The sequence below is a fragment of the Felis catus genome, chromosome D1 (genome assembly GCF_018350175.1).
Source record: "Felis catus isolate Fca126 chromosome D1, F.catus_Fca126_mat1.0, whole genome shotgun sequence".
NCBI classification, from domain to species: domain Eukaryota; kingdom Metazoa; phylum Chordata; class Mammalia; order Carnivora; family Felidae; genus Felis; species Felis catus.
In genome coordinates, this window is record NC_058377.1 from 63,158,828 (window position 1) to 63,186,448 (window position 27,621).

The 27,621-nt window shown below is 43.8% G+C and overlaps 1 pseudogene; it reads right to left on the reverse strand.

Moving 5' to 3' along the window:
* Window positions 1–20,038: 20,038 nt before the first annotated feature.
* On the reverse strand, window positions 20,039–23,754 carry LOC109491981 (annotated as a pseudogene).
* Window positions 23,755–27,621: the final 3,867 nt, after the last annotated feature.

Genomic DNA, 27,621 nt, shown 5'->3' on the forward strand with positions numbered 1-27,621 from the left:
GGCTGCGGTCGCCCCGCCCTCACCTCGCCCCGCCCCCTGGGCTCGCGCCCACCGGCGCGCGAGAGCTTTCAACTTCCAACGCCCGGTGGGGAGAACCCGAACCGCGCGCGGGAAACGGCTGAAGCCGGGAACGGTTGAAATGAGAGGGAGAGAAGCTGAAGCACGGAGCGGTCGCTGGCTGAACTAGGCTTCCGGGAGACAGGGAAGCGGCAGAGAGGGGAGGAGGGTGAGCGCAAGGGAGGCTCCGTAGGAACGGGAAGCCGAGGAGGGGAAACGGAGAGGAAGGAGGGGCGGTTTGATTGGGTGATCCATAGGAAAGGCGGATCAATGGGCCTGGAGCAGAGGAAAGCCAGAGAATGGGAAGTTCTCCTGAGGGGTTAAAAGAGGATTTTGGAGGAGAGCCTCTGTGCTCACTCCAGCAGGGAGGGTCGATCACCGGGGACAGGAAAACAAGTGTTCCTGTGGAGTCCAGAAGTAGCTGCCTGGGTAAGCCTTAATTCTAATGTTTTGATGACTGGCAGACCTCACTCAGCAGGACTTGGAAGACACTGCTGTAACTATTACAGGGTTAGGTTGTAATTGTTTTGAGCTGGCAAAGTGCAGATAACTGTAATAATCCTACCTCCCAATCACATATTGTGTAATTAACCCTTTCAAAGTGCTTTCCCATCTTCTAATCCAGTCCCTGCGACAGCCTTGGTAAGGTCATGAGATGGTTGCCTTGCCCTCTTTTTACAGGCAAACAAGTTAAACTCAGGTGAAATGATTTGCCCAGAGTCATAGATCAAGTAAATGACTGAGTAGAAACAATAGGTTGGTTGAGATTTTAGTGAAGCCGGTATCGGGCAGTCTGAAATAAAGATAATTATAGCAGGAGGCGACTCTGCAACAAAAGGTAACACAGAGGTGATGACTTGATGAGCCCACAAAATAAAGTCTCCAGACTCAAAAAAATCATTACCTTCTCATTGATAAAGCCCAGGAGGCAGATACCCCTACCCTGGGCCTGAGGTCTCCAGGTCCCTCTATAGCGTCTCTGAGACCCCTCTATCAGGCATCAATTTAGAAATTGGGAGGCTTACTCTGTCTGGGCCGCCATAATAGAATGCCATAGACTGGGTGGCTTATGAACAACAGAAATTTCTTACAGTTCTGGAGGCTGGGAAGTCCAAGACCAAGGTGCTAGCAGGTTCCATGTCTGGTGAGAGATTGCTTCTTCGATGGCTATCTTTTTCTATAACACCACATGGTGGAAACGGCAAGGGAGCTTCCTTTTGGCTTCTTTTCTAAGGGTACTAATCCTATTCATGAGGGCTCTGCCCAAAGGACCTAATAACCCCCAAAGACCCCACTTCCTAATACCATCACTTTGGGGGGTTAATTTCAGCATATGAATTTTGGGTGGACACAAACATTCCAACCATAGCAGAGCTATAAAGAACTCACTGGTTAGTGGTATCAAACATGCACAAGCGAAACAGTCATTCCTTTGTTTTCAGGAGTGAGGCAGTGCTACAGCCTTCTATCTGTGTCTTAAACTGGCTTGCCTGCCCTCCCTATTGTTCTACAATGTGCTTGACCTTTCTTCTGATTGGTACGCAGGATCTGTATAACTTAGGTGTTCCTTTGATCTTTTGATGATGAACACTAGAGAGGATTCAGGGACTTTGGGATGGTGGGTAGGAGCCAGCTACGGGAAGGTCTAGAGAAAGCTTTCCAGGCGGATGGAATAGAGGATGGAGTCTATAGGGCAGGAATGACCTTGGTGAGTTGAGGAAACAGGGGCCCCAAAAGGCTGGAGCACAATAACTAGGGCAGAAAGTGGCATAAAATGAAGTCAGGGAATACAGCTGGGATCAAACTACAGTTGGGGGGAAGACAGCTTGGAGTCTAGGGTATTAAATCTGAGCTAGGGTGGGCTCCTGGAAGAGATAGGAATGTCCCTGTCAAAGCCCCAGCTGAATACTGCAGAACAGCAGAGGTGGTGAAACAAGAAAACCCAGGCCAACCTGGCTGAAACCATCTAAATGAAGATGATGTCGGGTGAACAGAAGGAAACATAAAGACCACTAGAGTGCAACACAAGAGTGTCAGTGACCTAAAGCACCTTATTAAGAACACACCAACCTCTCAAACCTAGACAAAGAAGGGTGTCTGAGAGGATATTTAAACCACAAACCCAATTCAAAGCTGCAGACTGTTTTAAGAGACTTATCTCAGGAGGACTCTGGGGGGCATCCACCCCTGAGGCTGGAGATGCACTTCCCCACTGTTATCTATAGAAAAATGGAAAATCTTTTACATTGTCAATGGAGTACATGGAAGTTTACTATTCACTAGCTCAGGGATTGTCCTCTAAAAATTTATAGCTTGACTACATAGAGTTTTAACTGATTGTCTGATGGTATGTAGGGTTGCAATGGAGCATAATGAACTGAAGGGTAAAAAAAAAAAAAAAAATGCTGGAATATACCATCACCTGGTAGAACCCAGAGTCCTAACGAGCTTCTATATAATTCTAGTCTTAACTGTTACACTTGGGAGAAAATGATATAAACCCTATACATGTTTTTAAATGTTTGTTACCCCTTCTGTCCAAGGTTTCTGTACTGTTGCTACCTTATACCAAGTCACTATCATTTCTCACCTGGATTATTAAAGTAACTAACTACTTAATCTTTCTGCTTCCATGCTTGCATCCTTACAGGCCTTCCTCAAACAGGAGTCTGAGTGTGGATCTTCTAAACACTAAATCAGGATTTCTTTTTCCCAATAATGGTGGGCTATGTTATTTGGATCGACCCTATAGCTGAAAACAACCTGAAACAGGAAAACTGAACAAAATATAAGTATTTTTTTTAAGATCAATGAAGAGATGACAAAACAATAAGGAATTGTCATGCCAAAAAGTGAGGGGAAAACTTAAGAATGGGTAAGAAGGCATGGGAGCCACTTTTGCCCTGAAGGCACTCTCATATTCCCCAAATTAGACCACTTTGACAGCGTCATGAGTCCCAGGGTACGAAAATCAGAGGCACAGACTGGCCAAGTAGGGAGTCTAATAATAGACTGTGGTGAGCAGGCTCTAAGGTATCTCCCACCCCACTCCCAAGTGTAAGGGAAGGGACTTCTGACTTTAATCTTACCAAGAGAGTATGACAAAGTGATAGAATGTCATTCCCATGACTGTTATGTTATAAAAGTGTCAGTCTTGTTAGTTACTTGGTCTTGTTAGTAGACACGTGGCATAGAACTTAGGGTAGCCTCTAGCAAGATTGCCACAGATTAAAAAAACCCACTGAATCCCAACAAATACAAAGGGAATCAACACCTAGAGTCATCATAATCAAACTAGAATACCAAAGAAAAAAAGAAAAGCTTAAAAGCTGCTAGAGAAAAGGATAAATTATGTTTAAGAAACATGCTTAGTACATGGAGACACCTATTATATATTTGTTAAATGAATAAACAATCACACATTACTTGGGAGCTCTTATGCTTTACTAGCTCTGTGACTTATGTCACTTGACTGCTTTGAAACTCAGTCTCCTGGTCTTCAAAATGTAGATAATAAAACCTACTTTATAAGGATGATTATGAGAATTATATTCCTGGTGTAATTAGGTGCTTCAGTTCTGCACAGGCTCTCTCCCAAATTTGTGTTTCTGGTCTATTCTATGCAAATTTATTCTCTAGGTCTCCAGTTCCAAACATCTATCTTGAAATACTTCTATATCTAAAACATATTTCCTTCCTTCCCTTTTGAAGGGCTGGAGTTTTCAGAAAAACAACTCCTATTGCAATAACATCTGTTCAGCTATGGGCGGCGGGGGGGGGGGGGGGGGAAGTGAGTGAACAAACATTTAGCTTAGGATGTGCCTGATAATTCCCCTACCTAAATAATACTCAGTAGAATTTTCCCAAACTCTGTCATGATAAGGGTTCCCTGAGGCAGTTGTTAGTAATACAGTTTTGGGGTCTGTTCCTCTGAACAGCAGGACTCCTTAGGTTTAGGGTAGAATCGGGAATCTGACTTTTTAACAAGCACCCAGGTGATTCTCACCTTCGTAGAATAGTAGGACTATAGCTAGGAGGTGAGGATTAAATAACTGGCCAAGCTACTGATTAATCTGAGTGAACAAATATTTCCTGCTGTAGGAAAGGGGAGAATAAAGTACAAATAAGAGGCTGGACCTGTGAAGGTATGGATGTAACATGGCTCATGTCTGGACAGGCTCACTAACTTAGAGACATAGATGTGCATAAAATATTTTAAGGCAAGAGGCTAGGCTACCATTGGATGGCCAATAGCAAACAAAATAGGAGTTCTGATGGTAGGGGACCTGGGAAAGCTTTGTAAAGGAAGTACACTCCAAACTAGACTACTGTCTAGACTTCCAGAATTTTTTCAGGTGAATTATAAATAGGAAATGGAATTCTAGGAAAGAAAAATAGTTTTAAGCAAAGGAATAAAGGTATAAAATGCCCAAGTTGGTTCTAGTGAAAGCAAGAAAACTGAGCTGTTCCTTTCCCAAGTACAGGGGAAATGCCTGGACAGGAAGGTGAAAAAGGGCCAGGTGGAAATGAACGAACAGTTTGAAAACATAGTGCAGAAGATCTTACAAGGTTAGGGTTGAGAGGATGGGTGGGCAGAGGGAGCAGAAACCTGAAAACCCTACCATGAGACTAGGAGCCTCTGAGTCAGAGAAAACCCAAGATGAGGACCTCTGCCTCAGGACCCTGATCCTCACACCTTGAGAGAGGGCTTTCTGACCCCATAACTGACTGGCAAATCCCGAAACTTAAGCCCCCAAATGCCGAAACTCACTAATCTACCCCAGTAGTGAGTAGAGACCCTGTGATCCCCTCCTGGGATTTTAAATACGTCCCTGCCTACTCCAGTCCCTCCCCACCTACCCTGCACCTTTCATGTGTTCAAAAGTCCTGGAATACTTTTTGTCAACAGCAATTTCCTCTGCCCAGAATGTTTTTCCCTACTTTATTTGACTAACTTATTCATTTGTCAGGTCTCTGTTTATATACTTCTCACTCAGAGAAGCCTTTTCTACTCGGTCTAAATGTCCTCCACTCCTCTGTAGATGCCCTTTGAATTTTTCTTCATAGCTCACACAAATACTTAAGATGACATTCTTATTTGTGTTTGTGGCTCTCTTCGGTCACACAGTAAGCTCTGTGGCTGTGTCTGCTTCCCTCCCCATTCTCTGCTCAGTACCTAGCCCAGGGCAATCTCTCACCATATTTATTTTAAAGAGACAGGGAAAGGGACTCTAAGCTTCTTCAAGATCCTCTGAATTCTCAAGACCCTAATGCCTTTCCTGCCTCCTTTTCCAGAGCTTGTGCCTGGGTTTGAATCCCGATGTCAGTATTTACCAACTAGGACACACTGGACAAGTGGTCTACACTGCTTAAATCTCAGTTTCCTTTTCCTGTCAAATTGAGAGGACAGTTCCTACCTCACAGGGTTGTGAGGAGGATTTATAAGAGCATCTAACAGTAAAACATCTAACAGTATCTAGAAAATAGTGGTTGATAAAAGTTAGCTGCCATTATTACTGTTGCTAATAACGAATCACCTCTAAGATTCAAGCCATCGGGCTTTTTTCCACAAGAAAGTTCTCCTTTTATCAATATACCTAAAGAGGTCTTATAAATTGATAAGAAAATGCAAAAAAAAAAAAAGTGGATTCCAGAATTGTAAAATCACAGAAAAAAATGTTGAACATTTTAAATATATATATTATCAGAGTAGAGAGGAGGAGAGAAAGGGGCACAGTCTGAGTCTCAGGTACTCCCACATCTTAAAGTTCTTCCCTCTAATGTTGGGGAAGAAGGAAAAGCAAACAGGCAAGTGCCTTCTTCCTTGATGGGGTGATGCTTTTGTGTTCCCTTCTCTGCAGGAGGCTTCTGCTTCTCTGGCTGAAGCAGCTTGCCACGATGCCCTCTGAGTGCTGGCTCTTACAGAGCACACATGTGGTTCTTGAGAGGTCACGTATTTCTCTACCTCTTATGCCCATTAAACCACTCCCCTTTCCCCCGCCACAAGAAATTCATGTCTGGGACTCACCAGTGATGTCTCATGCATGCAATCCACGAATTCCTGTGTGGCGTTTGCCATTCATCCATTCCACGCCTTGGAGTACTCCACTCTCCTAGAACACTGCTGTCACTGCTGCTAGGGTTTCACTAGCCAGGAGCCATGACATTTTCCTCCAAATGTAGGGGACACCCTACTCCTGACTCCACGCCACACAGATCCAAGATAAATGGGGTGGTACTGTTCTCCTGCGGGGATTCTGCAACAGCCTCCTCCAAGAAGATTTAGCTGCTAAAGAATCTAAAAGTACTCCCCCGGAAGTGGCCTTGGAGCATGACCAGGGGTGAGTATTGGCCTTCCGATCCTCCATGTCATTCCATTTTTCCCTCTTGTCTGTCTTCAACTTATTCCCTTCAGTAAGAGTCAGCATCCCCTGGAAAGTTGTTAGAAATGAAGACTCTCAGGCGCATCCCAGACCTTCTAAATCAGAACCTGCATGTTAACAAAACCCCCAGGTAATTACTCTACACACTCAAGTTTGAGAAATACTGAAACATAGGATTCAATTTTTGAATTCTTCCTCTCTAGTTATTCAGATCCAAGTTCATTTTTAGCCCAAGGAGCTGAATTTCCCCCTTTTTTGCATATGCTGGTTATTGTACAGGAATTCCTTGGCTGCTTGAGCCCATGCAGTCTCTGCTATGGTAGTCCTGCAGGGATTCCGTGTAAACAGCCTCACATCTGCTCTTTACAGGTACCCTAGTGATTTAAAAAATCACCCATCCCAGTATGATAGGTTATCATATACAGGTAAATGGTAGATTTTGAAGGAATGTTGAAATCATCGGCACCTGTAACTCCGTAAGCCCCTCTTCATCACATATGTTTTAAGATACTTGGAGATATTATGGAGGGAAAAATGATGGTAATGAGCCTATTGCATTAGTAAATGCACCCATTCACTGTGGTTAGAAATAAATAGCATAGCTTACACTGAAATTGTGTACACACATGGTCCTTGAAGCTAATTTTTTCCTCAACCTATATAACTTGTATCAGAGATTGGTTTGAGGACATTACTGCTCTCAGCAGAGAGACTGACAGGGGCTCTAGCTGTAGCTGGTGTCTGCCTGCCACTCCCAAGGTGCAGTGTTTCTGGAATTCACCCAAAGGTCCTTGGCATGCCTCCTAGGATATAAGTCTCAAAAAATACAAGGAACTGCCTTGTGAGTGACTTTTTAGAATTTGTTGCATCTTCGGTATGGTTTGATTTCTCCATGGTTTTGACCAGTTGGATGAGCCAGCATTGTTGTTGGGTTTTTTCCTCCTCTGGTAAAGCTAGCTCTAGAACTTCCTGTCTGAGGAATCTCATGGAATATTCAAAATAAGAAGACCCCCAAAGAGATGTGAAACCATGCTATTATTTTCCTGCTTGGCTCCTGTGTCCTTTGTGGTTGACAAGTTTCTTAAAGCCTGCAGCGTGTTTTTCCAGCTTGGATATGCTGGGATGGAAATTTCGGAAGTCCTACAGAACCTTTTTAGGGCAATAGTGGTTGGCTTATTAGAGGTTGGGAAAGAGGCTGTCTGTCCTCTTTGGAGCAAACTTGTATAGCCATTATGTTAAAAAAAAAAAAGAAGAAGAAGAAGAAGAAGGTAGCCTTGATAGGGCGTGATCATAAAACAGCTTCACTTTCATTCCTGCTCTCTCTGCTCAGAAGCTGGTTTCTCAGGTAGGTCCCTGTAGTTTTTCCAGACACCCTTAGAAAAAAAAGTCACTTTTAGTCATAAAATAGTCTCATTTCAGTCACTGAAATGTCCAGTCCCATGTAATAGTTAAAACTCTGAACTTCATTTGAGGCAAATATTTCCCCTTCCTCTATCTACTTCCGCAGCCAGGCTGATTCAGGCTGGAAACCTGGCATGAGGGAGAGGGAAGTAGGGGCCAGAGGAGCAGAGTGGTACAGCTGGCTTGTTTGCTTTCCCACCTCATGCTTCTACTGCTGCTCCTCTGCTCCCTCTAGGGTGTGGGTCCTACAGGACTTGGGGTGGAGGTAAAAGGAGGAAAGAATAAGAGGAAGAAGGGCCTTTAGGGGAACTGAAGCGCTTGGTGGTGGTGGTCCAGGACCTCGGTGGGTGTTCAATACAGACTCCTCTTACTCAGAACTTAAGTTCCAGGGACAACACTGGATGACAACGCCGCCTTCTGCTCGCCACTTGCTCTGCTGGCTTCTGCATTTGATTCCAGCCCCTGTTGCATAGCAGCCTCTGGTGGGAAGCCCACCTGGGCAGGGGCTCCTTGAAAAAACCCTCATGCTTATATTCTCCCTTCCCCCAGGCGACCCACGGGGTGCAAGCTCTTTTCTGTTCTGCATTTAGTGGTGTACACACTCCTCATCACGGACTCTAGCCACGGCCTTTTGCTTTTAATTTTCTCTGGCATGGGTCACATACCAGTCGCTTTGGCCCTCTCAATTCTAAGGAACACTGTTTTCCAACTAATCTTTGAAAGCCCTTTCTCCGGAGACTTGAGATGAGGAAAGGCTCAGCCTCCCAGGGAGGCAGTGGGGAGGGAAGGCCACAGTGGTTCAACTATTTTTTCCCAAAATCTCTTTTCAAATTCCTCAAACCTCAGACCTTGAGGGGTTGAGGAGTCGGTGTTAATCTCAGGGTCACAAGACTGTCACCAACTAGCTGCTTTGCTGGTCTTGTAGGTGGTCTTACAAACTGCCTTGAACTAAGGGGAACTGTCACTTACTATTTTCTCCTTTTCTCTGGGCCTCGGCTGCACCCGGCTGCATCCAAGACATCTCTCATTTTAACATGTGCTTTCTAGCTCTAGCTATGCACCCTCGGGATTTCATTTTAAGGCCCCCGGAGGAGAAGGAAGCATCTCTACTTTTTTCAAGCATTATTTTAAACATATGAGTGACAAGTTGCCTTCCTTTTTGTCTTTCTGTCCTTATTAACAGTTTATTACAGTATTTTGGAGGAGGATTCCTTTTTTCTAACCACTTAGGAATGAGATTGGACAATTTACCATGACTCTGAATTGGGCTTCAGAGAAATAAGAGAATCCTTCTATTTTTCTTGTTGAAAGCCGTTTAAGGCAAATACTTTTAGATTTATGGGTATTTTCGTTTTACGTTGGAGCTGAAGTTGGGATTTTTAAACAAATTCAAGTTTAAAAATACATATTTTAATTTTCAGCTATTCGCATCAGGATTCAGAAGTATGGGAGAAAGGTGAAACATGGGAGAAAGGTTGTTGTTGTTGTTTTCCCATGTGAGTGTCCAGGCTGGTGAAAATGTGGGTGCGAGGTAGGAGTGCCTGCCTGGTTAGATGAAAGCCATGGGGCTAGCTGGGCTTGGAGGAGGGAGGTAAACATAATTCTGGAGTAATGAGGTGGTGCCTGGGAGTGGCTGAAGGATAGGCCGGTCCAGTAGGACCATATCTTTCCTAGCATATGGAGTGGCATCAGCATCTCAATCTTAATGATAACCTTATACAGGAAAAACTTGGAGCTTCAATAATACTATCCTTCCCACTACCTGATTCTAATTCTATTGGAGCTATTTACAGTTCAGAGCTGTAGGTAATAGCAATGCAAAACACCTGACACTGACACCACTCCCCACCCCCTCTACACACACAAGGGATTTAAAGGGATTCCCCTTTAAACTGGTTATAACATCTCATCTGCTTCCTCATTAATGAGTTAAAGAAAACCATTAAGGGGCACCTGGGTGGCTCAATCAGTTAGGCATGCGACTTCAGCTCAGGTCATGATTGGTTCCTGAGTTCAAGCCTGCATCAGGCTCTGTGCTGACAGCTCAGAACCTGGAGCCTGCCTCAGACTCTGTGTCTCCCTCTCTCTCCGCCCCTCCCTAGCTTGCACTCTGTCTGTCTCTCTCTCAAAAATAAAACATTAAAACAAAAGAATCTTTAATATGCATATGTGCAGGAGAGTCATACTTTTATTTTGAAAATGACCTTTTTACAGTTTTGGAGGTCTTTGCCCAAAAGGCCCAATGGATTCATCTGACAGAGAGCCAGGTAAACCAGAGAAGTGCACTTCCTATGGGCTGCTTAAGCCTGGGCATATCTCTTCTTGGCTCTTGGAGGTGTATCCAAAGTGACAGGGCATCTTTGCTATTTTCCTAATTTAAATTTTCCTCTTTATTAATTTATATTTTGGTTTTGGTTCATTTATAGCCAGTACTCATTAGTAGCAGCAGTGATGGGAGAATCTGCTCTTAGAGTCTAACCATTGGTGATCTTGAAAGGGCGGGCCTACGCCGGCCAACTCCATCTTGTTCTGTGTTCTCCACCTTGAGTAACCTCCCGCTCACCCGTTCAAACTTCCTGATCAAAACACACCCAGCGACCTGACCTGCGTAACAGGGCTCCGACCCTTCCTCAGCCAATTGGCCAAGGCCACGACCCTTCCCCAGCCAATCGGCTGAGGCCACAGCCATTACCTCACCAACTGCCCCTAGACCCCTATAAAACCTTTGTGCTTTTGAAACTCGCTCTCTCTCCCTGGTATCTCACCCCTGCGTCAGTCAGGTAGGGGATTGAGCTCGAGCTAGCTCGAATAAAGGCTCTTTCGCTTTTGCATCGGACTCGGCTCCCTGGTGGTCTTTGGGGATCACGAATTCTAGGCATAACATTTGGGGGCTCGTTAAGGATCCCCAAGACCCCTGAGGGACCCCTGACCCGGAGAGCCTGACTGGCCACGGTTAGTGTCTGTCTGTTTGTTCTGTCTTTTCTGTGTGAGCTCATTTCTGGAATTCTGGTAGTGCTCGACGCGGTCTAAGTGGACGCACTGGAGGACCACGGGCCGGGAGTTTCGGAAGACGTTCCGATTCTCCCTTCTGGAGGGACGTGGAATCCCCTCAAAGGTATGAGACGAGGCGGGTCGCTCCCGCTGGTCGGCGTGAGGCCGTCGTCTTTGGAGGGACGCGGAATCCCCTCATCGGTTTTGGAGGCACGTGGAATCCCCTCAAATGTCTAAGCTAGCTTTCAGTTTTGCTTCCATGGAGTTGGAAGACTTTCTAGGGGCCCTCTGTTTGTCTGTTTTTGTGTTTCTCTGTTTTGTTCTGTGGACTTACTGGACGGACATTATGGGACAGACTCAGACTACTCCTCTAAGTATTATGATTGATCACTTTAAGGATGTGAGGGGAAGAGCTAACAACCTCAGTGTGGAAGTCTGAAAGGGTTGGTGGCAGTTTTTTTTGTTCTAGAGAGTGGCCAACTTTCAATGTCGGATGGCCACCAGAGGGGACCTTCGACCTCCCTACCATCCACCGAGTCAGGAGTATCATCTCTCAGCCTAAGACGGGCCATCTTGATCAGCTCCCTTACATTATCACTTGGCAGGACCTTGTAGAAGACCCACCCTCTTGGCTTAAGCCCTTCCTAGCCCCGCTCCCTCCGGAGCCAAAACCCATTCTTGCTTTGCAGGGGACAAAGAAGAAGAAAAGTCTTATCCAGCCTTCAGCACCCCTCTACCCTGACTTACAGGGGGGTACTGAAGAAGAATTAATTTTTCCTCCCCCGTATAACCCCTCTAGGATGCCCGAAGAACACCATCCTCCCCCTCTGGGGGAGGCAGACACTGTTCCGAGAGCGGGAGGCGGAAACGCTCCAGTGGGAAGCCCGCCCTTTACCAGACAAAGGGCTCAGAGGGAGCAATCCGCCTCCGCCACCGCCGCCGACTCCACTATTCCGCTCCTGCAAGCCACCGGACCCCCAGACGCGGAGGGGAATCAGCCCCATCACTATTGGCCTTTCTCCACTAGTGACCTCTACAACTGGAAAGCTCAGAATCCTAAGTTTTCCGAGAAACCGGCAGCACTTATTGATTTATTAGACTCTGTTTTTACCCATCAGCCCACATGGGACGATTGCCAGCAGCTTTTGCAGGTCCTGTTCACGACTAAAGAAAAAGAATCCTCAATGGGGCCCGAAAACTAGTTCCGGGCGCAGACGGGAATCCCACCACCCACCAGGCTCAGATAGATGCCTCCTTCCCCTTAACTCGGCCCCAGTGGGATTTCAACACAGCAGAAGGTAAGGAGAGGCTCCGGGTCTACCGCCAGACTCTAATGGGGGGTCTCCGAATGGCTGCTAGAAAGCCAACCAATTTGGCCAAGGTAGGAGATGTACAACAGGGAAGAGATGAATCTCTGGCTGCCTTTTTAGAATGGATCATGGAGGCATTCCGTACCTACACCCCCATGGATCCAGAGGTTCCAGAAAGCAAGGCAGCTGTTATCATGGCCTTTGTAAACCAATCGGCCATAGACATTAGGAGAAAATTACAGAAAATAGATAGACTAGGAGAAAAAAGTCTGCATGACTTACTGGTGGTAGCCGAAAAGGTATATAATAGCTGGGAACCTCCTGAAGACAAGCAGGCTCGCGCCATGGCGGATGCCAGCAGTAAGCAGACTCGAGACCTGGCCAGAATACTACTAGCTACCACTGCTGACTCCCCCGAGGAACGAGACCGCCGTCTCCGGCAGCTGGCAGACGACGCAAGAAAAGGTAAAGGAACCACCAAGGGGGGGAAGCAGAGGCTGCAGAAGGATCAGTGCGCATACTGCAAGGAGATAGGGCATTGGGCCCGAGATTGTCCAAAAAGGGCCGGCAGGAAGGGAAGCAAGACTGATCCAGTAAAAGTCCTAGAGCTAGATGAACTAAGTGATTAGGGGAGTCAGGGTTCGGACCCTCTCCCCGAACCCAGGGTAACTCTTAAAGTGGAAGGGACCCCTATTGACTTCCTTGTCGACACTGGAGCACAACATTCGGTCCTCCGCACCCCACAAGGAAAACTAGCCAGCAAGAAGTCCTGGGTACAAGGGGCAACTGGTATGAGCCAGTATTCATGGACTACCCGAAGAACAGATTTGGGAACAGGCCGGGTATCCCACTCCTTTATGGTAATACCAGAATGCCCCTACCCACTGTTAGGACGGGACTTACTGACCAAGATTGAAGCTCAGATAACTTTCAGACAAGGGGGGCCTCAGGTCACCGATGGCAAGGGCCACCCCATCCAGGTACTGACCATGAAACCGGAGGATGAATACCGCCTCCACCAGGAGGCGCTCCTGAGAGAGGATAATATAGACAGATGGCTACAAGAATTCCCCTCGGTTTGGGCAGAGATGGGGGGAATGGGACTAGCCACTCACAGGACCCCAGTCCTGGTTAGAGCTCAAGCCAGGAGAGAGTCTGGTAAGGATCAAACAATACCCCATGTCTCAGGAGGCCCGGAAGGGGATCCAGCCACACATCCGGAGACTACGAAGCCTAGGGGTACTAGTTCCTTGCCAGTCTGCCTGGAACACCCCCCTACTGCCCGTCAAAAAGCCTCACACAAATGACTACCGACCAGTACAAGACCTCCGGGAAGTAAATAAGAGGGTCGCGGACATACACCCAACTGTTCCCAACCCATATACTCTCTTGAGCTCCTTGGCGCCCTCCAGGGTCTGGTATACTGTACTAGATTTAAAGGACGCCTTCTTCAGTCTGCCGCTGGCACCCCAGAGCCAACCCTTGTTCGCCTTCGAGTGGCATGATCCGGAGGAGGGCTACAGTGGGCAACTCACCTGGACACGGCTACCTCAGGGATTCAAAAATTCACCCACCATCTTCGATGAGGCACTACACGAGAACCTGGGTGAGTACAGAATGGAGCACCCTGGCCTCACCCTTCTACAGTACGTAGATGACATCCTGATTGCTGCCGACACGGCCAAAGACTGTGAGCGAGGGACCTAGGACCTGCTGGCTACCCTGGGGGCCTTAGGGTACCGGGCATCCCCGAAGAAGGCTCAGATATGCAAGGAGAGGGTAAGTTACCTGGGATATATCCTGGAGGGCGGACAACAGCGGTTATCAGATGCCAGAAAAGAAACTGTCCTAAAGATCCCTACTCCCACCTCCCTAAGAGAAGTGAGGGAATTCCTAGGATCAGCCGGCTACTGCCGCCTCTGGGTTCCAGGTTTAGCTGAGATTGCCAGGCCCCTATATGAAGCTACCAAAGAGGGGAAAACATTTAAATGGACTGAAAAAGAAGAAATTGCCTTTAATCAGTTAAGAAAGGCCCTCCTAAGTGCCCCAGCCCTGGGCCTACCAGACGTTACGAAACCCTTCCACCTCTTTGTAGACGAACATAAGGGAATAGCAAAAGGGGTTCTAACTCAAGCCTTAGGCCCCTGGAACCGCCCAGTGGCTCACCTGTCTAAGAAACTAGACCCAGTGGCTGCTGGCTGGCCACCATGCCTAAGAATTATTGCAGTGACAGACAGCACTCCTAGTCAAGGATGCAGACAAGCTGACCCTAGGACAGGAGATCTGGATCACAACCCCACACGCCATTGAAAGGGTCCTGAAACAGCCTCCTGACAGATGGATGAGCAACACACGTGTGACTCATTACCAGAGCCTCCTACTCAACCCTCCACAAGTGCAGTTCCACCCCAGTGCAGCCCTCAATCCTGCAACCCTGCTGCCCAACCCTGACCTAGGTGCTCCATTACATGACTGTGCGGGAATCCTGGAACAAGTACATGGATTCCAGACGGACCTGACCGACCGGCTCCTCCCCGATGCCGAGGCTACTTGGTTCACTGATGGCAGCAGCTTTGTGTGAGACGGACACAGGTACGCGGGTGCAGCGGTGGTCACCGAAACGGACATCGTATGGGCGGAGGCTCTACCCTCCGGAACGTCAGCCCAGCGAGCAGAGCTCATAGCCCTCACCAAGGCGCTGATGCTGGGAGCTGGAAAACGACTTAACATCTACACAGACAGCCGTTATGCATTTGCCACACTTCATATTCATGGGGCAATTTATCAGGAGAGAGGGTTACTGACGGCAGAAGGATGGACTATAAAAAATAAGCAGGAGATACTTAACCTGCTTACAGCCTTATGGCTTCCTGCCAAGCTAGCCATTATCCACTGCCAAAGGCACCAAAAAGCTGATAACCCAGTAGCTAGAGGTAATCGAAAGGCTGACCAGGCAGCCAAGGCAGTAGCCCTTACTCCAGTCTCCACCATGACCATACAACTACCGGACCCGGGAGACCCAGTTTTACCAGACCAGCCCAAATACTCCCAGGAGGAGTTACAGCGGATCAAGAAACTTCCCATGGCCCAGGAGATAAAGGGATGGTGGTATACACCTAACAAGGAGCTCGTGCTGCCAGACCAGCTCGGAGTCTCAATATTAGAGCACATGCATCGGTCTACTCACATGGGGGCCCGAAAATTAAAAGACTTAATCCGACATGCCAGAATCAAGATTCACCAACAGGACACCAAAATAGAGCAAGTTGTATCTGCCTGCAAGACCTGCCAAGTCACCAACGCGAGAGCCACATCAAATAAAAAAAGGAACCAGGCTCAGAGGCACCAGACCAGGAGCCCAATGGGAAGTTGACTTCACTGAAGTCAAACCAGGAAAGTATGGTTATAAATATCTTTTAGTATTTACAGACACCTTCTCTGGCTGGGTGGAGGCATACCCAACCAAGCATGAAACGGCTCAGACGGTGGCTAAGAAGCTACTAGAAGACATCTTACCCAGGTATGGTTTTCCTGCCATGGTAGGATCAGACAATGGACCAGCTTTTATCTCGCAGGTAACACAGGCAGCAGCCAAGGCGGTGGGGGCAAACTGGAAATTACATTGTGCTTATAGGCCCCAGAGCTCAGGACAGGTAGAAAGAATGAATAGAACCCTAAAAGAGACCCTTACCAAATTAACCATGGAGACTGGCGGGGACTGGGTGACTCTCCTACTGTACACCCTTTACTGGGTTAGAAACACTCCTTACACTCTGGGTTTTACTCCCTACGAGATCATGTTTGGCAGGCCACCCCCTGTTATTCCCAGCCTTCGAGCTGAACTTATTGCTGAGTTTAAAGATCAAGAACTTTTTCTTTCCTTGAGAGGGCTCCAGAGGGCACACGAGGACATTTGGCTGCGCCTCCGTGCCATCTACGAGGCTGGACCGACCCCGACACCTCATCAGTACAGGCTGGGAGACTGGGTCTATGTCAAGAGGCACCACCCTCGAGCCGTGCTGGAAGGGACCCTACATCGTGGTGTTGACAACCCCCACCGCTCTCAAAGTAGACGGCATCGCGACCTGGGTCCATCACACCCACGTTCGGCCAGCGGACCCCTCCTCAATCCAGAAGGACTTCGTCACGCGATGGGCCATCAGTCGGGACCAACACAACCCACTCAAGCTCAAGCTACAGCGCATTCGACCCACCTAATATTGGTAACTCTGTTAACTCTGCTTGTCATTGCTCATGCTGCCGGGAGTCCCCAAGCCCCCCAAAACATCACCTGGTAGATCACAGACACCAGCTCGGGGACAATACTTAATCAGACCTCCCAGAGCCACCCCAGGGACACTTGCTTCCCAGAACTTTGCGTAAACCTCCAAACTCTGTTCCCCTTGTCACCATAAATGCAGCCGGTCCCATGATTGGGTCCGTAAGCTACGTGACAAGGGGGTAATGAAAGGGCGGGCCTACGCCAGATGACTCCATCTTGTTCTGTGTTCTCCACCTTGAGTAACCTCCCGCTCACCCGTTCAAACTTCCTGATCAAAACACACCCAGCGACCTGACCTGCGTAACAGGACTCCGACCCTTCCTCAGCCAATCGGCCGAGGCCACGACTCTTCCCCAGCCAATCGGCTAAGGCCACAGCCATTACCTCACCAACTGCCCCTAGACCCCTATAAAACCTTTGTGCTTTTGAAACTCGCTCTCTCTCCCTGGTATCTCACCGCTGCGTTGGTGCAGGTAGGGGATTGAGCTTGAGCTAGCTCGAATAAAGGCTCTTTTGCTTTTGCATCGGACTCGGCTCCCTGGTGGTCTTTGGGGATCATGAATTCTGGGCATAACAATCTTTATAACTGGGTTAATGGATTATAGAAATCTATTCTCTGTTGGGTGAGAGACAATGGAGAATCTGGATTGTTAGTCCTTTTCATTTGTTTGTCAGTTTTGAGTCCCAATCAAGAGTCACACTGAGAAGGCAATTTTCATACCAGGCCTGGTAGAATTTGGGATTTCTGCATTTACTTTTTTTTCTTCAGACAGAGAGAGAGAAAACGTAGGTAGGAGACAGGAGCAGAGGGAGTGACAGAGAGAATCTTAAGCATGGAGCTTGACATGGGGCTCAATCCCACAACCCTGGGATCCTGACCTGAGCCAAAATCAAGAATTGGACGCTCAACCACGGAGCCACCCAGGTGCTCCTATATTTATTACTTTTGACTGAAATTTATCTCTTTATCTGTCTCTGTATGTGTATGTGTCTGTAGTTTAGAAAGGTTTTCATCTCTCATTGTATGACTGTATAATATTTTTCACCACTAGAGGTATTAATATATTTGATTACAAAGAGTTCTTTTCTGATTGGCTAATAGGGATAAATATGTGCATAAAGCAAATATTCCTAAAATTCTTAGAAAGCAGTGAAACTAAACTTCTAATACTTTAAAAGTGCTACATTAAAATAAATACTTACACCAACTCAATAACATTTTTAAAATTCAAGTACACAAATTTAAATACATCTTCACAAAATGAAATTAGTTTAATATTTGGGGTTTAATAATAGCTATGTTTTCTCTGATTTATTAGTGTTAAGTATAATTCCTAACAGTATTCTACCTGGATACTCTTTTTTTCTAAGCTAATACAGATTTTACTGATCATCAAATAAGTTAACATTACTCATAATCCTTAAGATTATGAAAAAAATGGAAATTTGTGCATAGCTAAATTGAATCATTATTCTTAAAAACGTTTTATTTCAGTGGTAATTTTGTTTTGTACTGTGTCAGCTTAAAGATAATTTCCAAGAGCTTTAGGTAACTTAAAACTTAAGCTTTGTGTGTATATGTTGGAAACTGTGGGGCGGGGATAGGGGGGTCTTAACTATCAACACTTACATATTAGAAATTGAAATTGAGAAATAGTTATTTATTGAATCACTTGAAGATAGCAAAAATGAATGCACTGCATATTAATAACATCTTAAGAATATTATACAACTAGTTCTGACATTGCAGATGCCCTGAGATGGATCTTATAATAACGTGTAAGTTTGTTCCAGAATATAAAATGAAGACCATAACTTGGAAATTTACCACTTTAAAATATACAGTTCAATAGCATTAAGTATACTCATGATGCTAAGTAACCGTCACTACCATCCGTCCCCAGAAATTTTTTATCTTCCCAAGCTGAAACCCTGTACCCATTAAACAAAACTCCCCAGTTATTTTCATTTGTTTGTCTGTTTTGAGCCCCACTCAAGAGTCTTATGCCCACTGAGAAGGCAATTTTCATACCAGGCCTGGTAGAATTTGGGATTTCTGCATTTACTTTTTTTTTTTTTTAAGACCCTAGCAACCACTATTCTACTTTCTGTCCAGAAATACATTTTATTTGCTTTGGTTTATAAAACCTGAGTCTGAAAAGCTGTGAAGTGTGTTAAAGTCTTTGCAAAGTTTGCCCAGTTTTGATGGTCTCATTTCCTTGGTTTACTGTTTATTGCCTTCTCCTCTAACATGAAACGTTTTCTTCTGTGTAAACTGTCTAGATTGCATAAGGTTGTCTTAACTGAATAATTTTCTGTGCTTTATGTTAACTTTATTATGTTCTTGATTATTTTTAAAAAGCAAACAATCTCCTTACTTAGGAAAGAATTAAGGTTCTTTACGCTTAAAATAAGGTTCTTTACGCTTAAAAATAAGTCACGCTTATTTTTAGATGTTTTGTTGTCACTTTGAAATGAAGCCAAGCATTGTTTCTTAGGTACCCATGATCCTATCTTAACTATTGAAATCTCCTGACAACTTAATGGGTTTTGCCTCCCTAAAATCCAAAGATTTGTTCTTTTAACCCATAAAAGAGAAGTGTTAAAGATAATTAGGTTTTATTTGTTAAGTTATTCTTTGAGTTTCATGGAAAGAGTCATTCAAATCAGAAAAGATGCTCTGTCTTCCCTAGGTTAGATTTATATAGGTAAAATAGTATTACTATAAATATTTTACTATAAATATATTACTATAAATATTATGGGAAGTCCCTGAAGATTTGTCAGTGTTTCTATTTATCAGCATCCTGATGGTGCATTGTCTCATGTTAGCAACAGGAATGTGGTGTGACCAGTCATAATTTCAGTTATTTTAAATGGTTACTTACTTGGAACCTCACTTCTTTCATTTGGACCTCACATAGAGACCACTGGTTTTCATTTAGGGATAAACATCAGACTTATCTATAGGGTTTTTATTAAAATACTGATGTTTAAGACCTACTCTGGATCTCTCAATATTGTTGATACATTTTGTGTATGTTCTTAGTATACTGCATATATATATTATGACTCAGGAATTTTGCATATTTCAAGAATATTTCCTCTGTAAAAAAAAAAAAGCGTGCTCATCTGTTATTATAAACCAAATGTCATATTTCACTATTATCTTTGAAAATGGCCTTAATCATTATATGTATAGACATGTTGACTAAAGCTTTATTTTCTTGGATACCCCTTTGTTTTGCATGACATTGAAATAACCAAAATTCTTTGTCAGTTGCTTCAGTCTGGTTATGAACGCTCTTCTGTAATTGACATGGTCATTTTAAGTCTCTGGCATCTACAGATAGTTTTATTACTCAGATACTTCCCCAAAGGCTCTGCAGTGAGCTGCAGGCCAGACAAGAGTTACATCTTCAACAAAGAAGCATGATCTCAGAGCCCATGGAAAAGGACTGTACTAGATACTTTAAACTGTTGACACTCTGAAGAATAGATCTTGGGTACAGGCTTCTGACGTCATTGCCTAAACAATTTTAAGACTGTACAGTGGGTTGAGTCAAGATTTCCAGAATTCTTTGTAGTCAAGAAGCTGATAGGTTCATGATACTGCTAACCTAAGATCCAGAAGAACAAGACTTAATTACACAGGACTGAATGAACTGATAAAAGATGATTGTAGGTATTTGTTTGGAATGTTGTTGATGTTGTTTTAATGTTGTATTTTCTGGATATAAAAGGAAGCCCTTTCTCTTATGTAAGGTATCCAATAACCCATAACAATTTAGTAGATTCTGATTTTGTGAACTAAAATGGAATGTTCTTAAGTGATATTCTCCCTGCCTGACACCCCCTCCCAAATCCAGAAACGTTTATTATACGTACTTACTTTTAGATGGTAATAGAGTTATTTGCATAGGTTCAGTAAGAATCTAACCACCTTTTTACTGGCTCTAATTGGAAAATTTGGTATGCAACCAAGGCCTTGTCTGGAATGTCATATTTAAGAATGACCCTTATTTAATGGGGTACTACTAGCCACTACTTTTTCCCCCAAAACTATTTTAAAATATTGCTTTCAACTGTCCACCCCAAATTATGAAGTATGAACTAGGAATTTACATTTTCTCCTTTGTAAAATTGTTCTGCTTACAAAATATTTTCTTAATAATATTGTTAACAGGTTACTCATTTCCTTTACTTCGGACACAACATTCAACATCAGCTGTTTTCCATCTCTTGATTCTTTTGGATTTCTCCAACTTTCCTCCATGCTTTTTACATAGGAAACAAAAACTGTTACCAAAAATACTTGTTTTACATTTCGGTCAGTCTGTGATTTATGAAGATTAGCTGTTCAAAGCAGTGCTGTTATTCCTGTCTCCTTCCTTAACATCCTTCATTATGGACACAAAGCCCAGTTCTAAACAAAAATTCTTCCCCATCTCTGTGAAATACTCTCAAAATGGACAAGCTGGACCAAGTAGAGTAGTGGTTTGTGATACAGTGTGAAGATGCAGTCCTTTATCATGTATATGTCTGGTGATATATATATTAAGAACATAACACTTGATATGAAGAAGCACTTTGAAGAGATTTTCCCCAAAGAAGACTTCAAATGTTCAACACCTTATTGCAGTCCACAGAGAAAAAGGCCAGCTGGCATGGCTTATTCATGAAACTTCCAAATATAATGAAGGCAACTGTCTCTTCCAAATTGAGAGTGAGCACCGCCTCGATGAAGGACATCCCTTGGACACAACCAACATCAGGTGTGTAACATGCATTTACTCCTTAGATATTACAGAAAAATACTCTGGTTCAGACCATCTTTCTGAAAGATGTAGAGATGGAAATGCATAGGATATGTCCAGCTTAATTGTGGTGGGCATTTGGATCATCAACAAATACACCTTCTGTATCATGTTTAGAAAGAATGTGTTTCACCAAAGCTTTTCCACTGTTCCTTTCCTCTTGAGAGAAACATTTCACAAAGTTCAGGGGTGATACAGCTAGACTCTGAACTTTTACCATGAACAGTAGGGAGCAATTCCTGCACCCCAATTCTCAAACTTTTTTCTTACTATGCATTACTTCCCAATTGGGTGATATTTCACGGGTCCAATTTACCATTGCATTTGTAAGATTTTCTTTATGCTTAAATCTTTTTTTTTAATGTACTGCTTTAAATTACTCAATTTTGAGACTCAGCTCAATGGTCTAATGTTCCTGTCATTGAGGTAAATCTTCCTCCACAGATTTGACAGGAAGATTTCCCTGGAGTAGGCAAAGATTTCCTAAACAGGACACAAAAGCAATCATCAATCACAGGATGGTCCATACTCAAGAATCAGAACAGTGCTAGAAAGTGGCTCAAATTCAAAATTCTCATGTCCTGAAGACCAAAGTGGTGGTTTACAGGTCCTCCCTGTTTGTGTTTCATATTCCTGCTGAATGATTTTTGGAAGTTTTCTGAAGATTCTCTGTGGGAGGGAGTTTACCACATTTTTCACCAGGAGCACTATGGACAATTGGTCGGCACTCATTTTGCCATTTTTGTTAAAGGTTTCAGACAACCAAGGGCAGGTTGAGGGTCTCAATCTATCTCTGTCTCAGGGGAGGATTGCACCCTCCTCAGACCCCTGAGGCTGACTTCTGGATGCTCCAAGTCTGTTTTTGGTGTCCCCAGCCACCAAGCAGCAGCTCTGTGGAGGACAGGATGCCTACACCATCAGTCACCCCATTGCCAGGCCCCCTAGGTGGGCATGGCCACTGGGACGAGAGATGAGAGGCTCCTTGTTGACCTGGGGAAGTTGTTGTTGCCAGCTGTTGACCAGTCACTTTTATAGAAGGTTGACTTTATGGAGACAGTGCTGACAAAACCCTCCCAAGATAAACTGGTTTACAAGTTCCAACCTTAGAGCTGGTAAGGGAGTTTATGTTCATGGTAGGCCAGGAGCCTGCAGATTCTTTGAGGACTTTGAGAAGAGAGGAAGTCACCCAAAATGGATGGGTACTGTAGAAGTAATCTGGTGGATAAAGTTTCTTGGACTTGGCCTCTTAGCCTCTGGACAGCAAGTAATAGAGACTTTTAGAAGTCCAACCTAAGATTCCTTATGGAAACAAGAGAGCAAAATTTAAAAAGGCCTTTTGGTAAATATTCTTACTGCACCTATGTAAATAATCAGGTCTAGTGTAATGAGGCCAGACTCATTTTATGATCAAGAACCTTTAAGATTCTTTTTAATCAAAAGTAGGGAAATTGTAGGGAAAAACTGTGCTCCAATGGAAAATTATGTGTGGTCATTCTAAAGCTGATTCTCTGATGCTGATTATGTAAATTATAGATAACACATAGAAATGCCAAAGAATTCTTATCCAAAGACATGCAAACAAATTCTGTCCAGGAAAGAAAGAACTGAAAAACCAATTTTGGCTCTATTTGCACATCTCTTACAATTTTCCAGACCTATGTCTGTTCTTGGGATTCTCCTTTGACCTGGTTGTAACACACCACTAGTTTCCTCATGAATAAGCTAAATAAAATTTTCATCAATTGTTTTTTTAATACCTGCAAGAGAGTCATGATTTACCTGCTTAAAAAATTAACTTTTAATGCCTGCTTTTAAAAATTAACTTTTAATGATTTAAATCGCCATTTAATGGTTGGTCATGTGTACCCTGTGTCTTTGCGTCAGCCACAGAGGGCCTAGAGACTTTCAAACAAGTGTCAAGAGACTTTTGAGACAACCCGGTTTGGTGACCTTGTAGCAACCTAACACAGAAACTTTCTAGAAGCTTTATGGTGGCAGCCCTGTTCAGAAACTACTTAGTGTTTTTTCTGTTCTACTGATTGAGGTAGCCTGAGACTTCTTGGCAGTTATTGTCCTGGTCATTCAGCTTTCTTAAAAAGGGCTGCTTACACTCCAGAAGTATACTTCAGGGAGAAAATACAAATTAAAGATCCTCATATTCTAACTGTCACAGACAAAGCAAGGTAGTGCTGAAGCAACTGCCACATGGGAATTTATAAGTTTGTTTAAATCAAAGTCACAGAAAACTTCATTCTTGTGCCCAGATGGCAAGGTAGAAGTATGGTCAAAGAGGGTGGAACTATCCTTTACTACCTTTTGATGACAGAGTTCCTGGTACCACTTCCCTACTTCAACAGAGGCTGGCCAACAGTCTCCTGACTTAGGGTGCAGCTAAACTCAGCGGGGCCCTGGAAAACCCTCTCCCACTTAGTTATCCTTTGATCAGAAGGGCAACTGACTTATTTTCCATTTTTTTTTAAGTTTATTTTGGAGCGAGCACACAAGCAGGGAAGGGACAGAAAGAGAGGGAAAGAGAGAGGGAGTGAGAGAGAGAATCCCAAGCAGGATTGCCACTGTCAGTGTGGAGCACGATGAGGGGTTCAAACTCACAAACCATGAGATCATGACCTGAGCTAAAGTTGGATGCTTAACCAACTGAACCACCCAGATGCCCCTCTATTTATTGATTTTTTATTTTTTATATGAAATTTATTGTCCAATTGGTTTCCATACAACACTCAGTGCTCATCCCAACAGGTGCCCTCCTCAATGCCCATCACCCACTTTCCCCTCCCTCCTACCCCCCATCAACCCGCAGTCTATTCTCAGTTTTTAAGAGTCTCTTATCACTTGGCTTCCTCCATCTCTAACTTTTTTTTTCCCCTTCCCTTCCCCCATGGTCTTCTGTTAAGTTTCTCAGAATCCACATAAGAGTGAAAACATATGGTATCTGTCTTTCTCTGTATGACTAATTTCACTTAGCATAACACTTTCCAGTTCCATCCACATTGCTACAAAAGGCCATATTTCATTCTTTCTCATTGCCAAGTAGTATTCCATTGTGTATATAAACCACAATTTCTTTATTCATCAGTTGATGGACATTTAGGCTCTTTCCATAATTTGGCTTTTGTTGAAAAATGCTTCTATAAACATTAGGGTACAAATGCCCCTATCCATCAGCACTGCTGTATCCCTTGGGTAAATTCTTAGCAGTGCTAACCCTCCATTTATTTTTTAAATCAACTCTTGCTCTCTCTGTAATACTAGCCTGGTATATCAAAAGAGAAATATTTCCCTTCAAGTGAGGATTATCTTTAAGAATCACAGGTAACACATGGTAAGGATTTTCGTTGTTGCGGGGATGATTTTATAAGTAATTCTAGTATATCCAAGTTACTCTACTACAGTGCTTAGCACCTGTGTCCTGGAATATTATACCCCTTCCTTCAGTATATAAGATACCCCTTCCCCAAGTATGTAAGATGTGCATAGCCTGCAAAGCATTTGCATAAGGCTGATTCTCAGGCAGTACTTACCAGGGGAGGAACTTTTTAAGCCTACCAAGAGAATATTTTGTAGGGGTTCTTAGTGGTATTATGCTTCCGGAAAAAAAAGATGACCTAATGGGGATATATTTGCTGAGCCAACATGGTTATAATTAGTTATGGTAGTTTTTTAAAAGAACTACGTATTTAGAATTCACATTTGTGATGTGGTTTCTCTTTCCCTCGCAGGGCACATTTTGAACAATGTTTACAGAATCCTTTATGATTCTGGAATTCTGGACATTCTGGACATGGAAAGCATTGTTGAATTATACTCTTGCCATAGGCTCTGTCCATTACACACCCACACTCACTATGTTCATAATTCATTGGAATTGGTTCTTCATATAATCTTCCATAGCTGTTTTCTAATTTGGACATTAGGTAAACTGCATTGTACTCCCTGTACAATGACTGCCAGAAGTGAACACTCACAGGTACAGTTTTATAAAGAAACTCTGATAATAAATTTTGGGATATTAGAAGGCCCTGACTAACTTTTGAAGGAGTAAAGCAGACGGAGGTGAAAAACCAATTTCACTAACAAAGCTTGGTTGGAAGTACATGGCTTAGATATGTGGCAAAAGTGGACTCCCCATTCCCAAACTCTGGAACTAGATTTACCTAGTTACAGTCCAGCCTGAAAACCCATGGAATCAAACACAACCAGCAAGGCTCCTACTCACCACCAACGGGCAGGACGCTAGAGTGAAAGGGATGTCAGGGCCAGGCATACATGCCCAGTTCCCTCCCAAACTCAGTTAACTCACATAAGGAGGAATAAGGCCTAGAGCTGGAGGGTTTAGGGAAAAATTCCTTCTTCTGAAAACCAGAGGCATGGGAAAGAAACCTTCCCCCACTAACAATGTCTTTTCTCAATTTTCCATAAGTTTATTTTCCCACCACAAAATAGCTTTGTCCCAAATTAGATGATCCAGAAACAAAGGACTCAGTCATGATAGGTTGTATAGCAAATTGTTAATAATGACATGCTCACAGTACAACTTCTCATTTTTCCCCCCACTTTTGACTCACCTGTTAGAAAAGCCTTGTGCTAAACAAAGATGCTTTGCGGGGGGTTTCTTCCCTGCACTATAATTAAAGTCTCCCAAATTGTCAAAATTGTGCTAGCATGCCCTTAGCCTTGACAGTAGACTTGCCAACTGCTGACTTGGGGCTTTTATAACTGTCAGCCTTGACTTGCTCCCAAGGTAGCGCTCACTTCTGGGTTTGCTTGGTAATACTCTGATACTTAAGGACATGTTAGGAAGATCCAGCTCTCTACTGAGGGATGCATGTTTTGGTAATGACAATGATCGTGTACATAGTCAAGCAAATCCTGAAGCCCCAGGAGGGCACATATTATGGTGAAATATGTGTGAAGTGCAGGTAGTCTGAGATGTACAGAATTCTTTGCATTCTTCCAGAAGCCATTATCACATCATCTATGAACTGACATAGAATATATTAGCCATCTCTGAAGTTGTATGCAGGGGAGCCTGGGTGGCTCAGTCAGTTGTGTCCAACTCTCGATTTCAGCTCAGATCATGATCTAACACTTCGTGGGTTTAAGCCCCTCATTGGGCTCTGCACTGACAGTGCAAAGCCTGCTTGGGATTCTCTCTCCCTATCTCTCTGCCCCTCCCCAACTCATGCTCGCTTGTGCACTCTCTCTCTCAAAATAAAAACTTCTTTAAAACTTAAAAAAAACAAAGTTGGATGCAATATCTCAGGGGTGACTCAAGACAGGCTTTATTTCTATTTTTGTGTATATGTTAGTATAGTAGAACATGTATACTATTTATAAATATTCAGATATTGAACATTCATGCCCAACATTTTTCTTCTAGGATGCACAATCAAGATTAGAAAACATTGGGATATATCTTCAAAACATGAAAACATCTTGCTAGTGGGTTTCCCAGTCTTCCTCACCAAATTTGTATCGGGAAGGTTTGACCATTATGCTCATTTAGCCCACAATTCATTCACAGCATGCATGCCAACCTGCCTCTGATTGTATTCCTGAAAATTTGTTCTCTGAAAGGACTTTTTTTCTGATTATTTATCTATTTCTAATACTCAGAAAAATGCTTGGCACATACTAAGTACTCAATAGTTGTTGAACGAATCTCATAGTGGTTTAACTCAATATCCTCACAATACAGCCCTTCATGGTTTAGAAATGGAAGCCTCATTTTTTACAGCATGGATTGCCGATGAACATACTTACCTAGAGTTATATAAAGTTTCTTTAAAATGCTAGGCCTCAGAGGCAAACCATAAGAGACTCTTAAATATAGAGAACAGACTGGAGGGTGCTGGGGGGGGGGTGGGTTAAATGGGTGATAGGCATTGAGGAGGGTACTTTTGGGAATGAGCACTGGGTGTTATATGTGAATGATGAATCATTGGTTCTACTCCGGGAGCCAAGATTACACTGTATGTTAACTTGAATTAAAAAAAAAATGCTAGACCTCATAAATCTTGTTAGTTCCATACACTTTGACAAGAGCCATATTGAGTTCTATTTATTCAGGATGGGTAACCAGGTTGATTTGCCTGAGACTGAAGAATTTCCTGGATCCAGACTTTTGGTGGTAAAGTAGGGACACTCATGGGAAGACCAGGATGAGTCAATCACTCTGGCTCCACTGGACACAAAGTCCCTATAAGGACTGTTAACTTTCCTCATAAAATGGACAATACACAAGCAGGAGCATATGACATTAGTTTTCTAAGCATCCTAGAAATCAGGACAATACAAAATAGCCCCAGGGTGGGGGTACACTTATGCTTTCCTCAGTCCAAAATAGTATGGTTTAAAATCAA